The sequence below is a fragment of the Ornithodoros turicata genome, chromosome 3 (genome assembly GCF_037126465.1).
Source record: "Ornithodoros turicata isolate Travis chromosome 3, ASM3712646v1, whole genome shotgun sequence".
Taxonomy (NCBI): domain Eukaryota; kingdom Metazoa; phylum Arthropoda; class Arachnida; order Ixodida; family Argasidae; genus Ornithodoros; species Ornithodoros turicata.
In genome coordinates, this window is record NC_088203.1 from 47,664,967 (window position 1) to 47,688,679 (window position 23,713).

At 45.2% G+C, this 23,713-nt stretch overlaps 1 long non-coding RNA gene across 1 annotated transcript; it reads right to left on the reverse strand.

The window, feature by feature from the left end:
• Positions 1 to 857: 857 nt before the first annotated feature.
• Positions 858 to 20,971, reverse strand: LOC135387014 (uncharacterized). Its single transcript, XR_010420784.1, has 3 exons — positions 20,750 to 20,971; positions 14,792 to 14,844; positions 858 to 1,407 (listed from the first exon to the last, which is right to left on the reverse strand). It is a non-coding gene; the product is annotated as an uncharacterized LOC135387014 (long non-coding RNA).
• Between the last annotated feature and the right edge of the window lie 2,742 nt (positions 20,972 to 23,713).

Consider the following 23,713-nt stretch of genomic DNA (forward strand, 5'->3'; position numbering starts at 1 on the left):
TTCTGTTATAATGATCCTGACGCAGTTCTTTTTTATTCTTTTTTATATATACAGGTGTCCCAGCTAAGTGTATACAGATTTTTTAAAAATATATCTATCACTTTTTCCGAGATGAAATCAATTACAATATAGCATATGCTGAAGGGCACTCCCTAGGAGGGCATTAGCGGACCCCTAAGGCAATGTCTTAATTAACTTTCAATAATCAACTTTTTAATTATAAATGCTACGAAGTTGCTCCAATGAGAACATCTGATCTCTTCGGTCACCAGATACCAAAGCCGTTTTCAGAACAAAAATCCGTTCGATAGATCGTCCGCAAAAAATTCCTGAAGGAACACATTTTTTTTATTCATCGCGCATCTCCAGAGAAGCGTCTTTCCTTTGCCCCAATACGAGAGCATGAAGCAGCAGACTATCGCCCCTTGCGTCCTAGAAAAAGATTAAAGGAAACAGAAAATGCAGCCCAAGATAAGGGCAGTTGCGATAGAGTTACCCGATAGATTCGTGTTTGTTTTGTTTCCACAAGTTAAAGCTAATCTTGACGCATGAGGCGGCACTGTGCTCTTTCACTCTCTCACAATGGGGGTGAAGGAAAGCCGCTTCTTCGAAGATGCGCAATGAACAAAATAAAGAAAAAATTGTGCTGCTTCACGAATTTTTTGCGAACGATCTATCGAACGGATTTTTGTTCTGAAAACGGCTTTGGTATCTGGTGACCGAAGAGATCAGATGTTCTCATTGGAACAACTTCGTAGCTTGTATAATTAAAAAGTTAATTGTTGAAAGTTAATTAAGACATTGCCTTAGGAGTTTGGTAATGCCCTCCTAGGGAGTGGCCTTCAGCATATGCTATATTGCAATTGATTTCATCTCGGAAAAAGTGATAGATATATTTTTAAAAAATTAGTATACACTTAGCTGGGACACCCCGTATATATAGAGCCACTGAGTACGCGACTCTGTCGAAAACGGCGGGTTACGAGGAAAAGTGGACGTTTAACTTTCAAATACGGCACCACGTGGCATATCCATTACGCTGCACCCATTAATGTGGACGTAGCCGTATCGACTTGATTTCAAGTACGACTTGGGTATGATACGCTTCTCTTGTACTCACGTAAACGGGACTTACATGTAGGCTGCTGAGTCTCCAGCAGTTCTGCACACTGTTACATCATTTACTATCCATGTTTACGAAAGCCTCCTCTTCCCCGATTAAAACCTCTGCCAGGTCTTCGGAAGTTATTGCCCTTCTTTGAGCGATTCCAACGCTTTGAAGAGAATGGTCGACGTTGTTGTCCCCTACCATCATGGTGCGGGGCCCATGCACCGTTCTTCGTCCACTCATGTCTCCCACCATAGCCAGGACGTCGTTTACTCAGGCCGCGATGCCTCTGATGCAGGCTATTGCGGAAAAAGTGTGTATGCGTTACTTCAAAATAAAGAGTAATAAGATAATTACGGCACCAACAGCACTAGATAACAGGTACATCAACGACATGTAACTCAAACATTACTGGATCTCTCGATTAATAATGAAGAAGCGTAGTGAACGGGAATTTATTATTTGTTAGCGAGATATTTATTGACTCTTATCGAGGCAAGATAGTCACAATGAAAGCATATTTGATCCCTAGGTGTGTTTTGGCGTTTGTTGACGCCAATAATAATAATAAAACTCTGTTACGTTTCTTCAACATGTCTCTTGAATGTCATTACGTTTCTTCGGCATCGTAATGCACGTCAATCCCGGTTCTCTCACGTGGCACGAAATCAAAATGCTCTGGCATTTTCGTAACGTCTCTTTGAAGCAACTTTGAAAGGATAAGTTTAAAGCTGAGAGATACAACCAGCTGAAAGGGGAGCGTATAGCGGCAAGTGAAGAATTATTTTGGAACGACAAACTGTCACGTACGCAAGTGTTCGAGGGAGGTAGTTGTCCGACGACTGGGGACGGGGCTACACCATAACACCTAAAGGTGACTGCTCAGCGACGGGATACAACAAAGCGGTAAAGACGGAAGCAAGAAAGAAAACAGATAGGAAGGCCTGGTGACATACTACTTCGGCTTGCTGGGAGGAGCGCCCGGCCAACACCACTCAGATAGAGAGGACCCCTCCAAGGCTCCGTGAGGTCACCACATCCCGTCCGACCGGAATACAACATGGTTGTAACTCCGTTTGTCGTTGTGTTCGGCAGACATGCCATTTCGAAGACGGATTCACTCGTTTTTTTTGTGTGTGTGTTTTTTCGATGTGAACCAACCAACCAGCGTGTACTTCCGAAGGATGGGATTCTACTGCAGCATTTGTGCCATAACTCACGGAATAATTGCGAACCCAATATAACATAACTCGCACGTCGTTTCACGCTGTCTTCGTTGTCTTCGTTCACGTCGCTCCTGTGTTAGTATTTCTGTCCTCTTCCCCCTCTCGACATTGAATATTGTTCGCTCCAGTATTTTTACACTGCGGAATTGAACAGTGCTGTTGCTGTTTGAGTTCTGTAAGCCGGGAAACTCCACAGCACACGAATGGAACTACGACTTCCTTCCCTGTCTTGCGACCAACATAGCCAAACCGCAAGCGTCTTGTTTTGTGATTGGTTAAAAATGAAGCTCGCAATCATATGTAGAAAAATGATTTTTACAACTAAAGCCTTGTATACAGTGGTGTATTTCATGAAGTAAATATGTATTGACATATGTGTGCATCTCCTTAATCTTCTTTATTCTGTTGGCAAGGTCCAGTGATACTTTATTAAAAAGAAAAAGTCATGAAACTAGCTGACAGCTTTTCTGATTAATTTTGTCCTTGATGCTTCAATAGGATTAAAATTTCTCCGTTTCGTACCCTGTCATAATGACCCTGGCACCCAGGCTCGTCGATCAAGCATGCTACAACTAAGTTGTCAATCCCGAGCCATTTATGCAGTCTCGGGGGTTCGTGATTTTTTGCTGTCAATCCCGGGATCCCAGGACGGGATTTCGGGATTGTGACGAGTTCAGATGGTACTTCGAGGTATAGTCCTGCGCGGGTCAGAATTATCTAACCCGCACCCGACCCCTACCCGCAACGCGATGAACGTTGACGAGTAAACGAGTACTCCCCTGTCTATGCCTGATGATTAGATGTTTCTGTATACAGGGTTTCTTGTATGAGAACCGCGCAGGGGGCAAAAAGCTCCTAATGCGTGTTGGTTTGTGACTTGAGGCATGACGAAACGCGACATGGACAAAGAAGGACACACAGGCATTGTTGCACCTCAACGGTTTGAGCGGTTGTTCCGTCCTTGTCAGCGACGTTTTACATCATATTTCGAGCGACTGCAGTGCAGACGCGTAACAAATTGAGCAACTCGGTGAGCATTCTAGTAGTGTTTTGGTACAATGCGTCGACCGTACACGACCCGCTACCCGCACGACGCCGAAAACCTAGACCCGCCACCCGCATCCATTTGCGGGTCACCCGCGGGCCGTGCAGGACCCTATTTCAAAGTCGATTTACCTCAAGTCACTATATCGGCGTGTTGTGCGCTGCACATGTGCGCTTTGTCAGTTCGACCTTTCCTGAAGGAAAGTACTGGACAATTCGCAGTGTACCCGCATTGGTAAAATAGCGACGGCTAAATGGTTACATTTTTTTTGTGCTGTGATAATGCCCCTCCTTTTTATTCATCTGCATTTCACTGTTGCACGTGAAAAGAAACCGATTTCCGCTACTACTGAAGTAAAAGGAAATGCTACTTTATAATCTCCTCAAATGGTGTAATAATCCACTTGAATGAAGAACAGCTACAGCAACAACAAAAGGAAAAGAATAAAAGCAAATGGAAACAAACGAAACACTACACGGTTCACAACACCGTTGCTGCCTCCTTATCACATTGCACAATGATTAAAACACGACCTGAGAATACTGGCTGCCGAACTGAAGGTTCGTTCAGCTTCTGCGCTAGAAGAAACGACAGCCAGCAAATATCTGTACGCACGTGTAGGCAGCGGTCCTCAGCCACCTCCAGTCATAAAAAGTATCATTCCCTTACGAAGGAGAGTGCGTTTGTGCCCGCTGGCCTATACAGGTGTTTCATTTTCCTGTCATATTTCGGTCATTCCACAAGAAGCGATCCAATCGCTTGGCTCGACCATCACGAATTTTGACACTATTTTTTGCTCAGATTGGTATCATGAAGATAGAGATTCCCAAAGAATTCTTTTGCCGGATTCGGTTTGGTTGAAGCGCAACGCGGCGCTGAAAGTCAACTCCTGCCCTAAAAGTGGAATGCATATGAGTACGTCTCCAGGAAAAACGGCTGAAGATATTACGGTCCGGTCACCGTCAGCGAGTACAGGAAGCATGTTTCTTTCATTTTTGATGAAAAAGATCTAAGACGTAAGCGTTCTTCGTATCCAGCGGGGGCCTAAAAGCATACATTTTTACCAGAAATTCAGCTTTTTTTGCTGGTCACTAGGTGCAGGTAGGAAGATACAACTTGGTGAGCTCGTTGTTCGGAGAATGGCAAACACGTGAAAAAAATTCATTTTCCTAAGTACAAGGAAAGGTTGTGAAATATTTAGCCGAATATGGCAGTTTTACCAAAATTCACAATATTGGACCGGAAAATACGTGATGTGGGCATCGTGATTCGGACGTTTCGTTAATGGCAAGACGAAGTGCTATCGCCTACATCAAGCCTGGAAAAGCTAAAAAGGCTTATATTTGTTGTCTTTTAGTAACTATTTTGCGAAGTGAGCTTCTGGGCAAAAACTACCTGTTAGCGCACCAGGCTCATTTTCTGACATCACTGCTCCGTATGTCGCCGAAATTTCGGTTCAGATGTTTGTCTCACATTTGGAGCCTCCGGTCGTTCTTGTTGAAAGACGCGTTTGGTGGTGGGCAAAACAAAAAAAATATATATAAAAATGACACCATAGAAATAGACACCATAATCCAGCTGTCGTTGACAGCTAGCCGTCTTACGCTCTTTGTGTCGGCAGCTATTGCTGGTTATTATTGTAAGAAGATTATTCTGCAATACACTGCAGCTTGAGGTGTAACGTACTGTGGCAGAGGAAGCATCTTGATTCTGATCGGATCCTAGCCCTGAGGAGGGGCGGCACGGGTAGTAAACTGCAGCAATACAACACAGAACGCAGCACGCAGGTTGCACTGCCTCACTCCTAAGCGAAGTGATGTCTACTCCGCATTGCGTATAGCAGAAGCATAGACGCTCTGAGCGTGTTGCCATACCAAACCACGTTCTTACTCGGCGCTTCTTCTGGGAGCAGCATTTCTTCAGGCGTGACCATGGATGTGGCATCGACTTCAGCGCAGGCTAACGATGACCCATTCTGTTCCTTTGGCCCGAAGGGGTGCAATACCTACGCACGTACACCTTCTCAAAGCAAGTGAACTTGACTTTGACTTGACTTGACTTGAACCTTAGTGAACATGACGAGTATTTGATATCCGCACGTGCAAAGCGCGCGCCTTCTTCAATCAATGCTTTGTGCGGTGGTCATTATGCTATACATCCGAAAGTACCGCCAGAAGGTGGCATCAAAGTGCTTTGTCAACCCGTTCGGTAAACACAAGAAGAACATGCGTGGGGCAAACACAATACCTTCAACATTGGCTAAACGCACAGTTTCGCTTCAACTGGAACCTGGAGACAAGCTGTGTTCAAACTGTTACATGGAATGTAACAAGCATGAAGAGGACACCACATCAGGTGAAACTGCACCGGCGTTGAGCCTAGGAACACCATCGGGGAGCCTACAGCAAGACTCACTTCGTTCATTGAACGAATCAATGGGAATCCTTGGCGAAACTCCTGCAACACGAAAAAGAGCCATAGCACAACGACAGAGATACGCAGAAGCGAAATTGCGTAACGTAGAGTCCAGGGCAAGAAAAGCTCTAGAGACGTCTCTAGGCAACGGCAGACGTCTCTAGGCAGGATGTCTTGAAGGGACATCAGAAGCGCTTGAGGCTGACGGGATTAAAGGAAGCTGTCGAGCTACGGTAGGCCAGCAATCCTGCACAGAAAATTGGATTTTCAAAGTTCGCTTGTTTGAGACTTTCCTGGTGTGTACTTGCTGGGAGCCCCGGAACGCATTCTGTGTGCGTTTGCAGTTATCATCAGAACGTGAAACTGTTGCTCAACGCAGCATGGATGCAGGAATCCTACAAAGAGCTTCTGAAGTTGGTCGTATGTAGTACTTTGAAGAAACTTGCATGCTGGGCGACTGCCGTGACTGCCCTGGGCCTGGAGCGCTTCATGACAAGATTGAAGAGCATGTACTCCGAATGTCTGAGTTCTGTGACCAGATCATGTACGAGCAGTGTGTAGCTGGGGCCGCGCAACACTGGAAACCTTCGTTGCAACACCTGAAGAGTTTCGTCAGAAACTCATCCATGCACTTGAAGCTTTGCAAAAGCGCCACTTTGTAAGTTCTGCGCAGTCCGCATATCTGAAGAGCTTGAAGAAGGGCCTTCCTCAAGACGAAGCCGTTGTGCAGCTGGACTACTCAGAAAACTACACATATATAGCGCAAAATTCCCACAGTCATTTTACTGGAATGCGTCGCAGGCAACATTACACTCCATTGTAGTATACTTCAAAGATGGAGCAGGTGACCAATTGCACCATTCAACCTATGTCGTCATCTCCGGCTCTCTCACTCATGACAACGCATCTGTCCACATATATCAGAAGGTTTTCCTGTAGCACGTCTTGGATGCTTAGCCTCATATTAAAACGTTGCACTACTTTTCGGATGGAGCTACCTCACAATGTTGAAGATGAGACAGGACAGAGAGGGATGACGATGTGTTTTGTTCCGTTGAAAGGAACTAGAATGAACGCGATGTCTGTCCCGCGAGTGTCACAGACAGTGACTCATCATCTTCTTTGTTGACAATAGAATGTTGATATAACATTCAACGCACAATATAAAAAAAAAACTTCATCATCATCTGCCTCTGCTTTCATCAGCAAGACTTCGGACTTCATGCGACGTGGAACTTTTTCGGAACATCGCATGGGAAAGGTGCTTGCGACGGGATTGGAGGAACAGTAAAGAGACTCTCATCAAAATCCAGTCTCCAAAGACCCTCCGATCGTCAAATTGTAACCCCGCAGGAACTATTTTTGTGGGCTCAAGAGAATCTTTCATTTTCAAAGGAACATTTTCCCACAGTGGGACTCCTGCTCTGAGGTACTGGAAGGACAGACCAGGCTGAAAGGTCGTGAGAGCCAAAGCCATCCCAGGCACGCGTGATATTCATTACTTTCAACCACCCTCCACACACGATTTCCAGGTTCGCGTGATGTCATCAGTGAACGCGTCTAGTGAAGCAAAAACCTACGAAGTCAGCCTATACTGATACCGAATGCCTTCCCCAGTGTATCCTGTTCAAGAGAAACAGCTATGATGAGAAAATTTTGACTTGATGAGAACCTCTAACTATTTGTGTTTCCTGTCGAGGGTTTAATAAAATATTGGAGATAATCTATGCCATCTGTTTCACAGTGCGTGACTGATTCTGCGCAAGTCCGAAGGGAGCGAGCAGTTACGCAGCCTAGTAAACTTAAAAAGTTACTACTAAAAGACAACATATATGAGCGTTTTAGTTTTTTCCAAAATTGATGTAGGCTGATAGCACTTCGTTTTGCCGTTAACGAAACGTCCGAATCACGATGCCCACATCACATTTCTTCCGGTTCAATAATGCGAATTTTGGTAAAATGTCCATATTCAGCTAAATATTTCATTGCACTTAGCAAAATGAATTTTCTTTCCATATGTTCGCCATTCCCCATTCTACCAGCTCACCGAGTTTTATGTTCCTACCTCGACCTAGTGAGCAGCCAAAAAAGAAAACAATGCGGAAGTTCTGGGGAAAATGTATACTTTTAGGCCCCCAGCTCGGTACGAAACACGCTTACATCTTAGGTGTTTTTCGTCCAAAATGAAAGGAAGGCGCTTCGTGTACTCGCTGACGGTGACCGGACCCTAATATCTTCAGCCGTTTTTCCCGGAGATGTGCTCATATGCACCCTACTTTTAGGGCAGGAGTTGACTTTCAGCGCCGCCTTGCCCTTCAACCATACCGAATCATGCAGAAATATTCTTTGGTTATCTCTATCTCCAAGATACCAGCCTGAGAAAAAAAATAGTGTCAAAAATCGTGATGGTCGAGCAACACGATTGGATCGCTTCTTGTCGAACGACCCATTTGCTCTCACAAAATCCCGCTATTTTCCGGAATAAATCCCGGATACTTCGGGACGTGAAAAATTGGCCGACATCCCGGGATTGTGGGATTCGGGATATCCCGATTGACAACCCTTGCTGCAACATAAAAGTCTCATTCAGTCATAAAATAATCACTCACGCAGTGGGACGCGGTCATCTGGCAATGTAAAATTTCGCGGCAGCAGACGAAGCAGCTGGGTGGGGTTGTGTGACGTCACGCGCGGGAGAGGGTAGCAGAGGGAAGAGAGAGGCCTTTTCCTATCTAGGTGGTGTTGGCCCAGCAGGCAATACGCTACGACTCTTTGTATCTGAGCAGGAGGGAGGGGAGAGTTTGCAGAAACCACTGTGTGTCCACTCACAAAGCTGGAATAAGAGGGCATTCGTGGACCCGCAAGGGCCCACAGAAGAAACCAGTGCGTAACGTCCTTTCATGTCATTTCGAATCTCTCTCCTGAAGTCGCAGCTGAGCTCCACGATATCCTTTCAGCGGCACTCTTTCATCGTGTCTACGACGTTCTAAAGAACAAGCTAGAACTGCTGCTAAAAGAAGAGGGTACCCGCGAAAGGCGACACTCTCAGTTGCTCCACCGTACGCTCCGAAATGCCCCTAATACCCTAAGAATAGTCATTTGACACACAATGACTCTTGGCCTGGTCTCGCCCTGTTAGAAAGACTTGACGCTGGGCAGCCCAGCGACCGTCGCAGACTGCATAGGTGAGTACTCCGCGCCTCAGACATCCTCTCTGGTCACTACCGCCACAACCGACTGCCAGTCATCCCGTCTCGATCGCCTTGAAACTCGATTGAATCATGAGGTGACGTGGTGAACGCGTTGCAAGCGCTGAACAGACACGGCCCGCGACGCGGACGGCGCTCTACATCGGGTCATTCGCGTCCGACACCCCGGTTCCCTTTATCATCGTCGTTGTCGTCACCGAGGTGTGGTAGCCCAAGGCGAAAGGGGAAACTGGTGGATATGTAACGTGCGGGTTTTCCCTCCTTCATCAATCTCTCCATCAACGTCGGGCATGCCGCCACATCGACAATTCTACAACGCTCCGGTGGTAGTGATGGAACTGCTTGCCGTAGTGTTGTGAGCTGCACTCATGCGGGCAATGTCAGGACTATCGCACGAGATGGGATCGCGTGTCCTACAGCGAGGACCCCATAACAAGCGACAAGCGACGCGCTGCAGAATTTGTCGCTGTCGCGTCTGCTCATGGCGCGAGTTCCCGGTCCATTTGAGCAGCGACATTTCGTCGCCGAGAAATGATGTTTTTGGAGAAGGAATGCTTATTTTATTCGAGCTAAGTTGTAAATTGCCATAAATATACCAAACATAGTATTTTATTCGTCAAACCGAGGATAACTTGTATTGAAGGTGTTATGTACGAGGGGTGTTCAAGTGAAACTGGGAGTTTCTGTCTCCTGACTGTACAAATGGCTCGCGGTTTGTCATTTTCGTGATTTTCGCACGTGACAGGCCTCCGCGTTCACCACGTGGTGGTCCAAAGTTTGTGCAAAACAGAAAACACGTGCTGGACAAGATGGCCGACAACGAGGTGAGCGCGCTCATCGAACAGCGAATTGTCATGAAGTTTCTCGTGAATGAAGGCGTAAAGTCATCTGAAATTCACAGAAGGATTCAGGCTCAGTATGGCCACGATACACTTAGCCACAGCAAAGCGTTTGAGTGGTGCAAACGATTCCGAGACGGCAGTACATCAGTGCAGGACGATCCTGGCCGGGCCGGCTCAGAGCCCAGTGTCAGAGTTTCTGAGAACATCCACCTTGTGGAGCGCCTGATCCTGAAGGACCGACGGATAACATGTCTTGAACTGGCTCGAAAGCCGGACCTTTCTGCGGGAACGTTGAACGCTATCATTCATGAACACCTTCAGTTTCGGAAAGCCGGGCCCCCTCACCAAAGGAGTCCTCCTCCTAGAGGACAATGCACGCCCGCATACCGCGCATCTCACGACACGCACGTTACAGGAACTTGGTTGGGAGTTGCTGCCACATTCCCCTTACAGTCCAGACCTCGCACCCAGCGATTTCCATCACTTCGGGCCACTGAAGGCGTTCCTTGGGGCCGCCACTTCGGCTGCGACGACGAAATCAAAAATGCGGTCCGATTATGGCTGCTACGTGCCGGAAAAGATTTCTACGCTGCTGACATCCAAGCCCTCGTGAAACGCTGGGACAAGTGCATTAGTGCAGCTAGAGATTACGTTGAAAAATAAAACTAATTTCCCGCCAGTAAGTTCATTTTGCTTTTGCGAAAAATGAAAAGTCCCGGTTGACTTGAACGCCCCTCGTAATATCCGCCGTAATGCAGTGGCGCTCCGGTTGAAGTACCCAACGCCCCGCCCACTTCTTCGTCTGCTACTTTGGTTGGTTGCCCTCTCCACCCTTTCCCTTGCCCACGCGTTCACTTCTTGTATCACGCCGCCAAATCTAGCTTGTTTTGTCAAACAACAGGCAACGAACTCAGCGACATGCTACAAATATCTGCTGGGAATAGATGCAGAAATATTGAGCCGCGACAAAGCTTTTTTGACGCTCGCGAGGCGGCGGTGACGTCGATTTTGTCGCTTCTCGCGTGTATCTACCGCGTGTCGCTTTTTATGGGATTCGGGCTTAAGGCGACATCATAGGGAATTGGGCGACATTTGTCTTAAAGCGCGTCTCAGGAAACATGGGAAATATCCAGACAGTATATAGAGCCGACGCCTGAACTGGAACCGGGTTCACCCCTCGCTCTCGGTGTATCATGCCATCATATTAGACACTATGGCACGGGAGCTGGTCCCACAATGCCCGATGTCAAGGGCCTTTCTTGCGCACAGTCAGCAATCGGCATCCGCTCCTTATGTTCCGCTTCCCCGTGCATGTCGTTCTTGCAGAATTCACTGAGCTCTTCATGCTCCAAAACCTCACTGCTCATGTCCAACACAACGTCATCCACCGTATCATTACAACAGGAACAGCAGCCTCCACCCGCTATCGGCGACTCCAAGGCGACCGCCTCTCCATTGCTAGGCGCGAGTTTAGCATGTGATGGATCTGGGAATTATTGGACTGTCTTCCAGTAGTTGGGCCTCGCCACTGCATATAGTTCCAAAGGGGGACTCTGGTGCGTGGCGGGCGTGTGGTTATTACAGGGCCCTAAATGCAAGGTCCATTTCGGACAGCTCCGCCCTCCGACAAGTAGATGACGTCACCACTGACTCTTGACTTAGTCAACACGAATCGGCAAATTCACGTACACCCTTTCGATATTCCGAATGCTGAAAGCCGAGTTCGTGAAAATGTTATTTGGTGTACGAAACGCAGTCCAGTGCTTCCAGCATTTCTTCAGCATTGCTTCAGCAGTGCTTCATGACATACCCTTTCTCTACCCGTGCGGGGATGACCTTGTCGTCGCAACCACATCTCCTGAAGACCCCATTTGGGATTTGCGCGAGGTCTTCACCCGACTGCGCCACTACGGGCTTGACATCAATCTTGACAAGTGCATCTTTCGATAAGAGCGAGGCAACCTTTCTCTATCATTACATTGATCAGAAGGGAATACGTCCGCGGGACTCAAAAGTTAGAGTTGTCCGTGACCTCCCTCTCCCGCAAGGCCTTCGGCAGCTCGGCAATTATTGGGATTTCTGAACTTCCGCCGGCGATGTGTCCGCCCTTGTGATGAAATTCTAGAACGCATTACCGATCTTTTTAAAACCTCTAAATGGGCACAGGTTTGATGAAAATTCGTTTTGAATTTCTGTGACCCTCTATAGTCTAACTCCCTTTGACTCAACAGAACCTTACTAGAATTGTAATGTAGAATGTAAAATGAATCGGATAAAAAACAACACAATATAATGTAAAATGAATCGGATAAAAAACAACACAATATAATTTTTATTGCCTAGTGCTCAACACACTCTCTTGCAGAATTGTACTCTTGATTCCCTGAGTCCCTTAAAAGTGTTAAACTGAGTAAAGGGTAGCAAGACTATGAATGTGAAGTCTTAAAAATAGAAAACAAGCACATCCTTTTCACGAACAAAAGACAACAAATATATGTCATCATCAGTCTCAAAAGTGACATCCACGCGCACAAAACAGAAAGTTATCATGCGTCCGTGCATGAACCATGAACACATGCAAACACGCCGGACGTCAAGCCGGACGTGCTACAGCGGCCCACCCCGATACGCGGTAACCGGGCAGAAATATATACGTGGGAAAATGGCAGGAAAATGAAATGGGAATGGAATGGGAAAATGGCCCACCTACTCGTTTCCGACGTCGCGGAAGAAACAAAGAAAGAGAACTGTAGAGATGCGTGTTGGAAAAATATGCATGTAGTTGTGCTTGTGCGTTCCAGCCTCGGAACAGTTACTTTCCCCCCGTGTTCATAATTTGCGAGTCAGCGTCTGCGTCCTGATCGTTTCTATCAGTGTTCGACCTAAACCCCTTTGAAAAGATCACTCGTAACTCGCGACTTGGGCGTTTCGTAGACAGTAAGTTGAAATCTGTCGAACATGTTAATATTGTTATTAGCACGTCCTACTCTGCACTGGGGTTTGTATCAAGGGTCACGCCGTATTCTTAGTTCCTTCGTCGCCGAAAAACAAATTCTTTGTGCTCGAAAGGAATGATTTGTGCTCGAACTTTTCCATGAGAGCAATCCGATTCCGAGATACTTCAGCGTACAACCTTCAGGAACCGTCACGCAAAACATTTCTTTTGGGAAGTGCAAATGTAATGAGAAAACAGCCTTACAAAAGTGCGTGCAGCGGCTCCTCGCGTCTCGTGGCATCATGTGGTGATGGTGATGGTGAAATGGGCAACGTCACGACTGACGTTGAAGGGAGCAGGTTTTCTCACCCGCGAGACTGAACGCTCCCTTGTGGTCCAGGATTACTCTCTTAGTTTTTGTGCGAATGCTTCTCTCAGGGCTTGCGATCCTAATTTCTAGTTCTCCGGACATATGCGTTTTCGAGCCCCTCCATGGTCCTTTTATAGATTCATTCCTACACAAAGGGGAGAGTTGGTCTACTTGGATCGGCATAGTAAATCACATGTGAAGACACGCCAAACGCTGGGCTGGTAGTGGCGGTGATGGAACTGGTTGCCGTAGTCGATCACGCTCTCGCAGGAAACGTCAGGAATATCTCAGGGGGAATCACTAGGCCTAGGCCGACTTCACAGCGAAGTGTGGTGACATTAGTCTGAATGCGTCTGAGGGAAAACCCACGTGAACGTCCAGACAGCACGGCAGTGGCAGAGACAGCAGCCACCATTTACGACAATTAGTGACTTCACGCGGCACGTAGGGTGCCCAGACAACTGGCACGTCATCTTGCGCGGAAAGGAATGTAATCGGGTATTCTATACGGCGCCGAAGAACCTCTCAACCTGGTGGAGAACACGAATATTCAAAATGCGCCGAAAATCGAAAAATCAAGCTGAAAACATCTTACATCATGAAAATAGTGCTAAATAGCGTTTTTAGAGCGATACGAGATACCTACGCGGTCAAGACGTTGCAGACAGATATACATATAGACAGCTCTGGGGGTGGGGGCTGGGGGTGCTGTTATCATGTGTTTTCCTCGTCCTTCACTATATGGTGCACCTATCAGCCTGATTAACGCCCAAATGGAGCGCTTACTGGTGTGCGTCATCAAAGAACGGGCTACTCGAGCTTCAGGAAATCTTTGTATGGCTTTTTTTTTCCTCATTATAATTCACTGGCTTGCACTGTGGCATTGAGGAGTGCTCAGTCACCCTCCCAGGTGTATCGCTGAGCGACCCCTGGTTTGCCAATTCCAGACGATGCGCAGCTACCCAGAGCTGACGAGCCGCAAACACGGCGAAACACGTGTCCTCTGGTGCTGTCGCATCGTTCCATGAGTATATATATATATATATGTTTACAATATGACTGTGACTATTGACTATGACTATAACTATTGAGTAGACCTTTTGAGGTTGCTTTTAACAAAACCCAATGTTTTACTGGCCTGGTTTACATTTCTGTTTATAAGTGTGTCCAATTTCAAGCCCTTACTTACGTAATGCCGATATATTTTTAATTATCCACGGTGTCAAGAATCATTTCATTTAATCGGTAAAAGAGGCTGTAATTATTGGAGCAAAAAGTTACACATTTAAAGTCATACCCCGTTATTGCGCCATATTTCAATCTTGGTGATGTCTCTCTGAAGTATGCTGAATACGTGAATCAACAACATTGCCTTAATCCATAAAAGATCCCAGCATGAATCTCAGGTAAGCAGATCTAATTGTTGTATGTCCAGAATAATAAATTAAAAGAACGCAAGTTTACGGTAAAAATTCACGATATTTCTAAGTGAACTGAAACGAAACGCTGAACCCATATAGGCAAAACACTTGGGAATGCTGCTCGCACAGCAACTTTATTTTGTGATGATGATGATTTGATAATTATGTATGGTACCCATATAATAGAATGGGAAAAGGAAGAGCCTTTATAGCCTCTTACCTTTGAAATCCACCATGTCTTCCATAGCCATCGTAATTGTTGTTTTCGTAAACCTGCATAAAACAGAATATCGTAGCGTGGATAACACCAATAGCGTCTTAATCTTATCTATTTCTGGAAAAGAATACGGCTACGGCTGCACGTCTTGACTGTTCCCGAAAATAAATTCGGTAGAATGATTGATTCCCACGATAATGATTGTCATAATGGCTGCCACAATGATTGACACCCGCAAACAATATACTTGTAATACGCGTTCTACCCTACTAAGGTCATAAATGTCGGTATTTTGTCAAGTTGTCTGCCAGCACTTAACATGAACTTGAGTCGTGCTGCAACCACCAACAAAATCAATGTATTTATTTGTTTATTATTTCTTTCTTTCGTTCGCTATTTTATCCTTGTTTTCATTATTTCATTCATTCTTTATTGATTCATTGATTTTTTTATATTTTACCCTCAAAGCCTCAGAGGCGTTACAGAGGGGAATAGGTACACGACAATACAAAAGAAAGAAAAAATCCCAAAAAGCACATCTGATACAAAAAATTTCATGAGTGAAACTAACGGTTAAATAAATCACTAACATCACAGACATCATTAACGCTTGTTAATGGTAAGTGAGGAGATGGTCATATACAGCTTCGATTAACCTATTGTATTCAACAATGAACATAATAGAGCCCGGAAGGAGATTCCATTTACCGATGTACGAGGTACGAATAATGAGTAGAACGCCGAGGTGCTGCAGTTGTAAATGCCGACCTAATGTTGATGGTCAATGCGTGATAATAAATATGATCGAGGCAACAATAACAATGATCTTAAACGAACGTTTTTATGAAAAAGTTATGAAAAAGTGCGAGACGTGCTACTTTCTGCCAGAAATCGAGTGATGCTAATTTCAAACTGCGTTTCATTTCGGTGACGTTGCTGTGCGGTTGTGATTACCAAAAATTAGAGATAGGACGAACCCAGAATTTCTCGAATCCGAACCCGAATGGAAGGAAGGTTCTGCGAATCCACGAATCTGACGAATCTCCAATATTTCGAATTATTTCTTTAAAAAGGGTTCAATAAGCTAGGGAAAAAAACTCTTCTACTGAAAATAGATGGGTAGAAATCCAGCGAACCGGTAGAGATGTAGGAAGGGAGTTGCCTCAGGACAGAAGCCGCCGATATTTCGAACAGAGACTGTTCTTCTTCTGGGCACCGTCCTCATCATTGGCATGGGTTTAAAGGGTTAGGTGTGACGTGTTTAAAGGTTCATGCGAATTGTGGGTCAACAGCCCGGAGGGAAGAGAGGTTCCGTACGGGCTTCTACGGCCGGAGTGAATGGCTGCTTTGTTAGAGTGTGGAGGGGATTATGTGTCCCCTCCACATGTTTACCTACGTTAAGTTCCTTAGACCAGGTTTTACACAAAACCAATATCCTATCAAGATCTGATTGGAGCGCTCGACTGTACGATTGATAATTTATTTCTCGATAAACTATACGCAGTCATCTGCGAACCGACTATGCGAGATGAAACACATTGATTCAGGCCATTAATAGATATGAGAAAAAGAAGTGGTCCCAACACTGATCCCTGGAGAACGCCAGACAATGCAGGTCTAAGTTAGGAGTGCGCGTTGTCAACGTGTACAAATTGGAAACGATCTCTAAAAAATGACTGAATCAACGCTAGTAAATTGGGTTCTAGGAGTAGTGTAGCAATTTATGTAGCAGAAGTGTGCGAGAAACTTTGTCGAAGGCCTTTGTAAAGTCAGCGAATATGCAGTTGACCTGGTGACCATCGATCGAGACAGAGATGTAGTTCGTGTACCGAAGATAGCACATGAGGGGTCTTTCCTGACTACACGTTGGTTACAATCAAAATATGAGTTGTCTTCTAGGAACTGTGCGATGCGCGAGTATGCATCATGTTCATGAACTCTGCATGACATACTTACCAACGATATGGGCCGATAATTATTGGACAATGCCGGTCTCCTGCCTTATAAATGGGCATTTTCTTGACGACTTTCCAGTCGTCGGGTATAGTACCTTGTATAAGTGACAGACTACAGAACGTAGTAAAAAAGACTAGTAAAGTGATGTATTTTCTAGAAACTTTGGATTGATGTTATCTTCGCCACAAGAGGACGAAGATTTTAGGGAATGGATTACATTTACGATGCCGAAAGTATCAATGGTAATTGGAGGCATGGGCACAAAATCGTATGGGGTTAGGGTACATCATCATCATCATTCTCAGGATGAGAAAATTCACGAACAAATACATCACTCGGCACATTTGCGCATTCAGTGTCCGGAATCTGGTTCACCAATTCGTTCGTAAAGCTCAGGGTTAGTTCTCCTCGTTTATGGCGGTTTGCCGCATTACAGAGAAGTTGATGATGATGATTAGTGTTTTATTGGCGCAGCGCTAACTACTCCAGAAAAGTCGAAGACTACGTTTTAGCACATCCGGTAAGTGCTCAGTAAAATAGGTGTATTTGGCCGTTTTTAATTCATGTTTATATTCTCTTGCACAGGCTTTGTAAGCCATCCATTTAATCTGAGCGTTAGTTCGTTTTGCTACGCCATAGAGCCGTTTCTTTCTGTTAGAGAGTCTGCGCAGGTTTATGTTGTGCCACGGCGATTGCGATCAACGACGAGCGCAATGTGATTTCTCTCTTATGTCCCCTACAAAACAAATCAAGCCCAACACGAGTTTGTACAGATTTCTATACGTATCAAGCTGGTATACTGCGATTTTATTATGACTAATCATGTGATATGACCTACAGGACACGCGACCCTCTGTCGCTTCCTTTGTCATTCATTGACATTAGTTTAACTGCCGTTTCCGACGTTTAGTTGTCGGACGTGCACTTAACAACAGTATTTTATGGCTGCTGATGATAGCTATATCTGCGAATGCTTGTGCGCTCAAGTTCAATAACACGCGTAAGATGAAAATAGCGCTCCAGTACAAAGAGTTCTTTTAGAACGTGCGCAGGCCTCCGTGAAGTCGAGAAGCCGCATACCTTCGAAGAGAGGGCGTAGCGCCCAGATATTCCACATTGGAGACGCTCAAAACATAGACCAGTCACAATCTGACATAACTAAATTTAGGTACTGAAGGTAAACTGAAGTTATCTAATCTAGCCTAACGTAATGTATACGATGCTGTATGGTCCAATACTTTACCTTTCACCAGACGATAGAGTACCCAATTTAGGATATGTGGGATTACCTGAACCCTCCAGGACTTTCGGAACTGTCGCATGTTTCACTCTGTCGTGTATCACAAATGATGCCGATTACCCACGACGAGGTAACAGAGTAAACGAACGTTTATTTAGGTGCTGCTACGTATTACAACATTATTTTGGCCGATTGGCTAACCAGACTAGAAGTCACGAGCTTACGTGGTCGTGCCATGACGAGGATACTATAGCGTGAATTAAAGTCCACAAAACATGCACTCAAATACATTACACAGTCAGCCTCTTAATGGGTACATACAGGGTGTTTCAGTTAAATCCCCGGGCTAAATAATTCGCGAACGGGTGCACCAATCCACGAGCTTTGTTTTTTACAAGTATATGTCAGATACCACGTACAAGTTGCATACCGTGTGAATGAGTGGGAGGCGCTCATTATTAAAATAAAAATGCAAATGAGTTTCGTAAAAAAGCGTAACTTCTAAAGCAGGGCGCTGTCGGCATTAAAATGGGTACTACCCCTTTTGGGACCTTCAGTGGACACCTTTTAGAGAAAAATCTGCCACCGAAGCGGGTCATTTGTTGCAGTAATTAATTGGTTTCGGTTTACGTTTTTTTTTTTTTTTTGCGGCTGGTCGCGGCGAAGCGCAAAAGGGCGTATTTCATTGGTGTAATTCATTGGTGTAAGGACGTAATTCATTGATGGATAAGGGAGTGAAAGAGCGTCCTTTTGCGCTTCGCAGCCACAAGCCGCGACAAAAATACGTAAACCGAAACTAATTAATTACTGCAACAAATGACCCGCTTCGGTGGCAGATTTTTCTCTAAAAGGTGTCCACTGAAGGTCCCAAAAGGGGTAGTACCCATTTTAATACCGACAGCGCCCTGCTTTAGAAGTTGCGCTTTTTTACTTAACTTATTTGCATTTTTATCTTAATAATGAGCGCCTCCCACTAATCCACACGGTGTGCAGCTTGTAGGTGGTATCGGACAGATACTTGTAAAAAAGAAAGCTCGCGGATTGGTGCACCCGTTCGCGAATTATTTAGCCCGGGGATTTAACTGAAACACCCGGTATATGCAGAAGCAGAATCGTTCAATGACACTGTAAATCAGCTCTTGCGTGTGACGATACACATGCGAGCGCCCTGGTGATGGGGCTTCACATTTAACGCTATAAAGGTCGTTAGTAACCCCTGTTAGTCGAAATTGCCAGTTATCGCTAAAATACATATCAGCTGTCGTCTCTGCATGAACACAAAATGTTCTTTAGAAAAAGGCCAATTTCCTAAGTGACATTTAGCGTGTTGTCTGTCAAGGGGTATTAGTCCTTGATGTTGTTTTTGCTTACTTTATTTATTCCGACATTCAACTGGTGTATTATGTTCTCTTCATCGGCGCCCCTGCCTCCATTTTATTCTTCCATGTTCCATGACAAAGACCTTTGTCGCTTATGAATGGTACTGGACAGTATCCGCGGCTTTCTCTCCGGAGTGTTCATTCTGGCTTCTCCCGAAAAACGTCAAAAACCAGACAACGCTGCACACCAAATCAAGGTTTAAAACTGGGGTAAAGAAACCATTGCAGATTGACGCTACACGGTGCAAAGCGCACCCCAAGACGCCCATATGACGAACTTTAATGTTTCGCTTGTACATTTTTTTGACAGCTTTTCACTGAACATTTCGACTTCTATTGAGGGGAATGGTGTCTGGTCTGGTTTGGAACGTTTCCCGAGAGTCGTTCAAATGGAATTCCCTTCTCCTGCTAATTTGCTGTCATATATTTGACGTTCGTAAGTATCACTCGGTCTCCAGAACAGTTAAAACAGTTCTTGAGACCAAGTGATGCTTACGAATGTCAAATATGTGACTCCTAATTAGCAGGAGCTAGAAATCTCATTTGGACGCCAAACGGATCTTAAAATACCATGACGAATTCGATAAGGGATTTAACTACTCCGACGGCTCAATCCCTATACAGGGTGCTTTTTATTCCCAGCATGGTTTATAAAAGGTTTGAGAGCAGCACAGATGCCGTTTCTGCAATTGAGTTATACGGCTAGGTCGACGTCCTCTAGAAGAAAATATGTAAATATACTACATGAGTGATTACCTATAATAGCTAGTTACCCATCAAGCACGACGCATTAACCTTACGTGTCACGTTTATGGAGCAGATCCTCTATTCACAAAATGTTACTGACTTTTCTACACTGTTCACTTTTTCCTGGACTTTCCCCAGTCTAATTTTCCCTGTCCTTTCCACGAAATAATCAGTTCTCAAAAACATCAATTCTTTCTTGTTAGTATTGTGTCATTCTTTCTGTGTTTAATTATCATTCTAAGTAATGCAGTTTACTGATTGTTTATTGATTAATTTCTTTAATTAGTTCTATAGCTATGTCTGTATCCCGTACAGTTTCTGCCGTTGAGCTGAGGGAACAATGCCGTGAGGGAGGTAACAACCAGCAAGAATAGTCCTAACAACAGTAGAAGAATTTCATCTATGTTCTCTCCTCTTAGTCTCTACATACTAGCGTTAGTGCTCGCTAGTTTATCTGTGCTAACCAGATGCAACGGAACAATTCAGCGGAGTGCCATGTAGCAGCCGTAAAGGGAACGGTTTGTGAATTCAGTTATATAACTCAGAGAGCTATCCGGAGCTCTATACCGATTATTTCACTGGGTTACTTTATTCTAGTACATTATTCGTTGGGCTGACAGCAAATGTAAAATCACTTACCCTGTGATGCTGGCGTGACACCGCTGGAGAGTTATGGAATTGCCGCCCACGAAAGCCATTTGAATTTGAACGCCTCGGAAGGCCTTGCCCGTTGGGCAATATGTATAATATGCATGTTGCAAGAACGAGAACCCATAAGGGGCGCATTTTCCAGCCAACGACCTCAACGCAGGCGCTGTGTGATTATGTTTGCTACGCCTTCAACGGTTTTCTTGACTGCTGAAGCCCACAAAATTGTGAACTGCGTCCTAATTACCCATCTGGTACGACGAATATATTTTCTGTCGAGCTCATAAATGACACGAATTGGTGGGCAAACGCAGGTACGTATGAAAACGTCGGAAAGCGCTAGTGTTATGGTGTTTTCAAAATTGATATACGACTCAAGAGTGTGCGCACGTTCAACGTCTTGTTGTTCAAAATGACAGATTGGGCCAGTTGGTACATGACAGACGTTCGTGAATTTGGAGCAACCACACACGTACAGAAGGACGGCACACCACACAGCTCCACTAACGACTGGGTCGTTGCACAAGAAGCGATCCAACCGCGTGGCTCGACCGTCACGAATTTTGACACTATTTTTTTTTCTCAGATTGGTACCCTAAAAGTAGGGTGCATATGAGTACGTCTCCAGGAAAAACGGCTGAAGATATTAGGGTTCGGTCACCGTCAGCGAGTACATGAAGCGCCTTCCTTTCATTATGGACGAAAAACACCTAAGATGTAACCGTGTTTCGTATCGAGCTGGGGGCCTAAAAGTTCCCCAGAACTTCTTCATTTTTTTTTTTTTTGTGCTCACTAGGTCGAGGTAGAAAGATAAAACTCGGTGAGCTGGTAGAATGGGGAATGGCGAACACTTGGAAAGAAAATTCATTTTGCTAAGTGCAAGGAAAGGCTGTGAAATATTTAGCCGTATATGGCCATTTTACCAAAATTCGCATTATTGAACCGGAAGAAACGTGATGTGGGCATCGTGATTCGGACGTTTCGTTAACGGCAAAACGAAGTGCTATCAGCCTACATCAAGCCTGAAAAAAAACTAAAAGGCTTATATTTGTTGTCTTTTAGTAGTGACTTTTTAAGTTTACTAGGCTGCGTAACTGCTCGCTCCCTTCGGACTTGCCCAGAATCGGTCGCGCACTGTGAAAGAGATAGCGTAGATTATCTCCAATATTTTATTAAACCCTCGACAGGAAACACAAATAGTTACAGGTTCTCATCAAGTCAATTTTTTCTAATCATAGCTGTTTCTGTTGAACAGGACACACTGGGGAAAGCGTTCAGTATCGGTCCATGCTGATTTAGTAGGTTTTTGCTTCACTAGAGGCGTTCACTGATGACGTCACGCACAGCTGGATATCGTGTGTGGAGGGTGGTTGAAAGTAATAAATATCAGGCGTGCCAGGGATGGCTTTGGCCCTCTCGTAACGACCTTTCAGCCTGGTCTGTTCTTCCAGTACTTCAGAGCAGGAGTCCCACTGTGGGAAAATGTTCCGAAGATTCTCTTGAGCCCACAACAATATTTCGTTTGGGGTTAGAATTTGACGATCGAAGGGTCTTTGGAGACTGGATTTTGATGGGAGTCTCTTTACTGTGCCTCCAATCCCGTCGCAAGCACCTTTCCCATGCGATGTTCCGAAAAAGTTCCACGTCGCATAAAGTCCGAAGTCTTCTTGATGAAAGTAGAGGTTGAAGAAGTTTTTTTTTTTTATATTGTGCGTTGAATGTTATATCAACATTCTATTGTCAACAAAGAAGATGATGAGTCACTGTCTGTGACACTCGCGGGACAGACATCGCGTTCATTCTAGATCCTTTCAACGGAATATACACATCGTCATCCCTCTCTGTCCTGTCTCATCTTCAACATTGTGAGGTAGCTCCAACCGAAACGTAGTGCAACCTTTTAATATGCGGCTGAGCATCCAAGAAGTGCTGCAGGAAAACCTTCTGATATATGTGGACAGATGCGTTGTCATGAGTGAGAGAGCCGGAGATGACGACATAGTTTGAATGTTGCAATTGGTCACCTGCTCCATCTTTGAAGTATACTACAATGGGGTGTAATGTTGCCTGCGACGCATTCCAGTAAAATGACTGCGGGAATTTTGCGCTATATATGTGTAGTTTTCTGAGTAGTCCAGCTGCACAACGGCTCCGTCTTGAGGAAGGCGTGTCTTCAAGGTCTTCAGATATGCGGACTGCGCAGAACTTACAAAGTGGTGCTTTTGCAAAGCTTCAAGTGCATGGATGAGTTTCAGACGAAACTCTTCGGGTGTTGCAACGAAGGTTTCCAGTGTTGCGCGGACCCCAGCTACACACTGCTCGTACATGATCTGGTCACAGAACTCAGACATTCGGAGTACATGTTCTTCAATCTTGTCATGAAGCGCTCCAGGCCCAGGGCAGTCACCGCAGTCGCCCAGCATTCAAGTTTCTTCAAAGTACTACATACGGCCAACTTCAGAAGCCCTTTGTAGGATTCCTGCATCCATGCTGCGTTGAGCATCAGTTTCACGTTCTGATGACAAGTGCAAACGCACACAGAATGCGTTCCGGGGCTCCCAGCAAACACCTACCAGGAAGATCTCAAAGAAGCGAACTTTGAAAACTCAATTTTCTGTGCAGGATTGCTGGCCTTCCATAGCTTGACAGCTTCCTTTAATCCCGTCAGCCTCAAGCGCTTCTGATGTCCCTTCAAGACATCCTTCTTTCCAGGCAAGCAGTATGTTACGAAATCGCCTTCGTCGTCGTCGCGTTCACTGATTGTTTGGTTTCATTATCCAGTGGTTGTTTTCCTCTTGCGGGTGTTGGTTCAGTGAGGACGGCAGTCTTTTCTTAATGTCCCTAGCTTTACGCACCAAGCGGTGAGACGCTCCGAAGTAACCCATGGTTTGCTGTCTGGACTACGACGCTGGTGCCAGCGTTAATATCATCGCTGTTCGTGATGCGCTTTCTGTT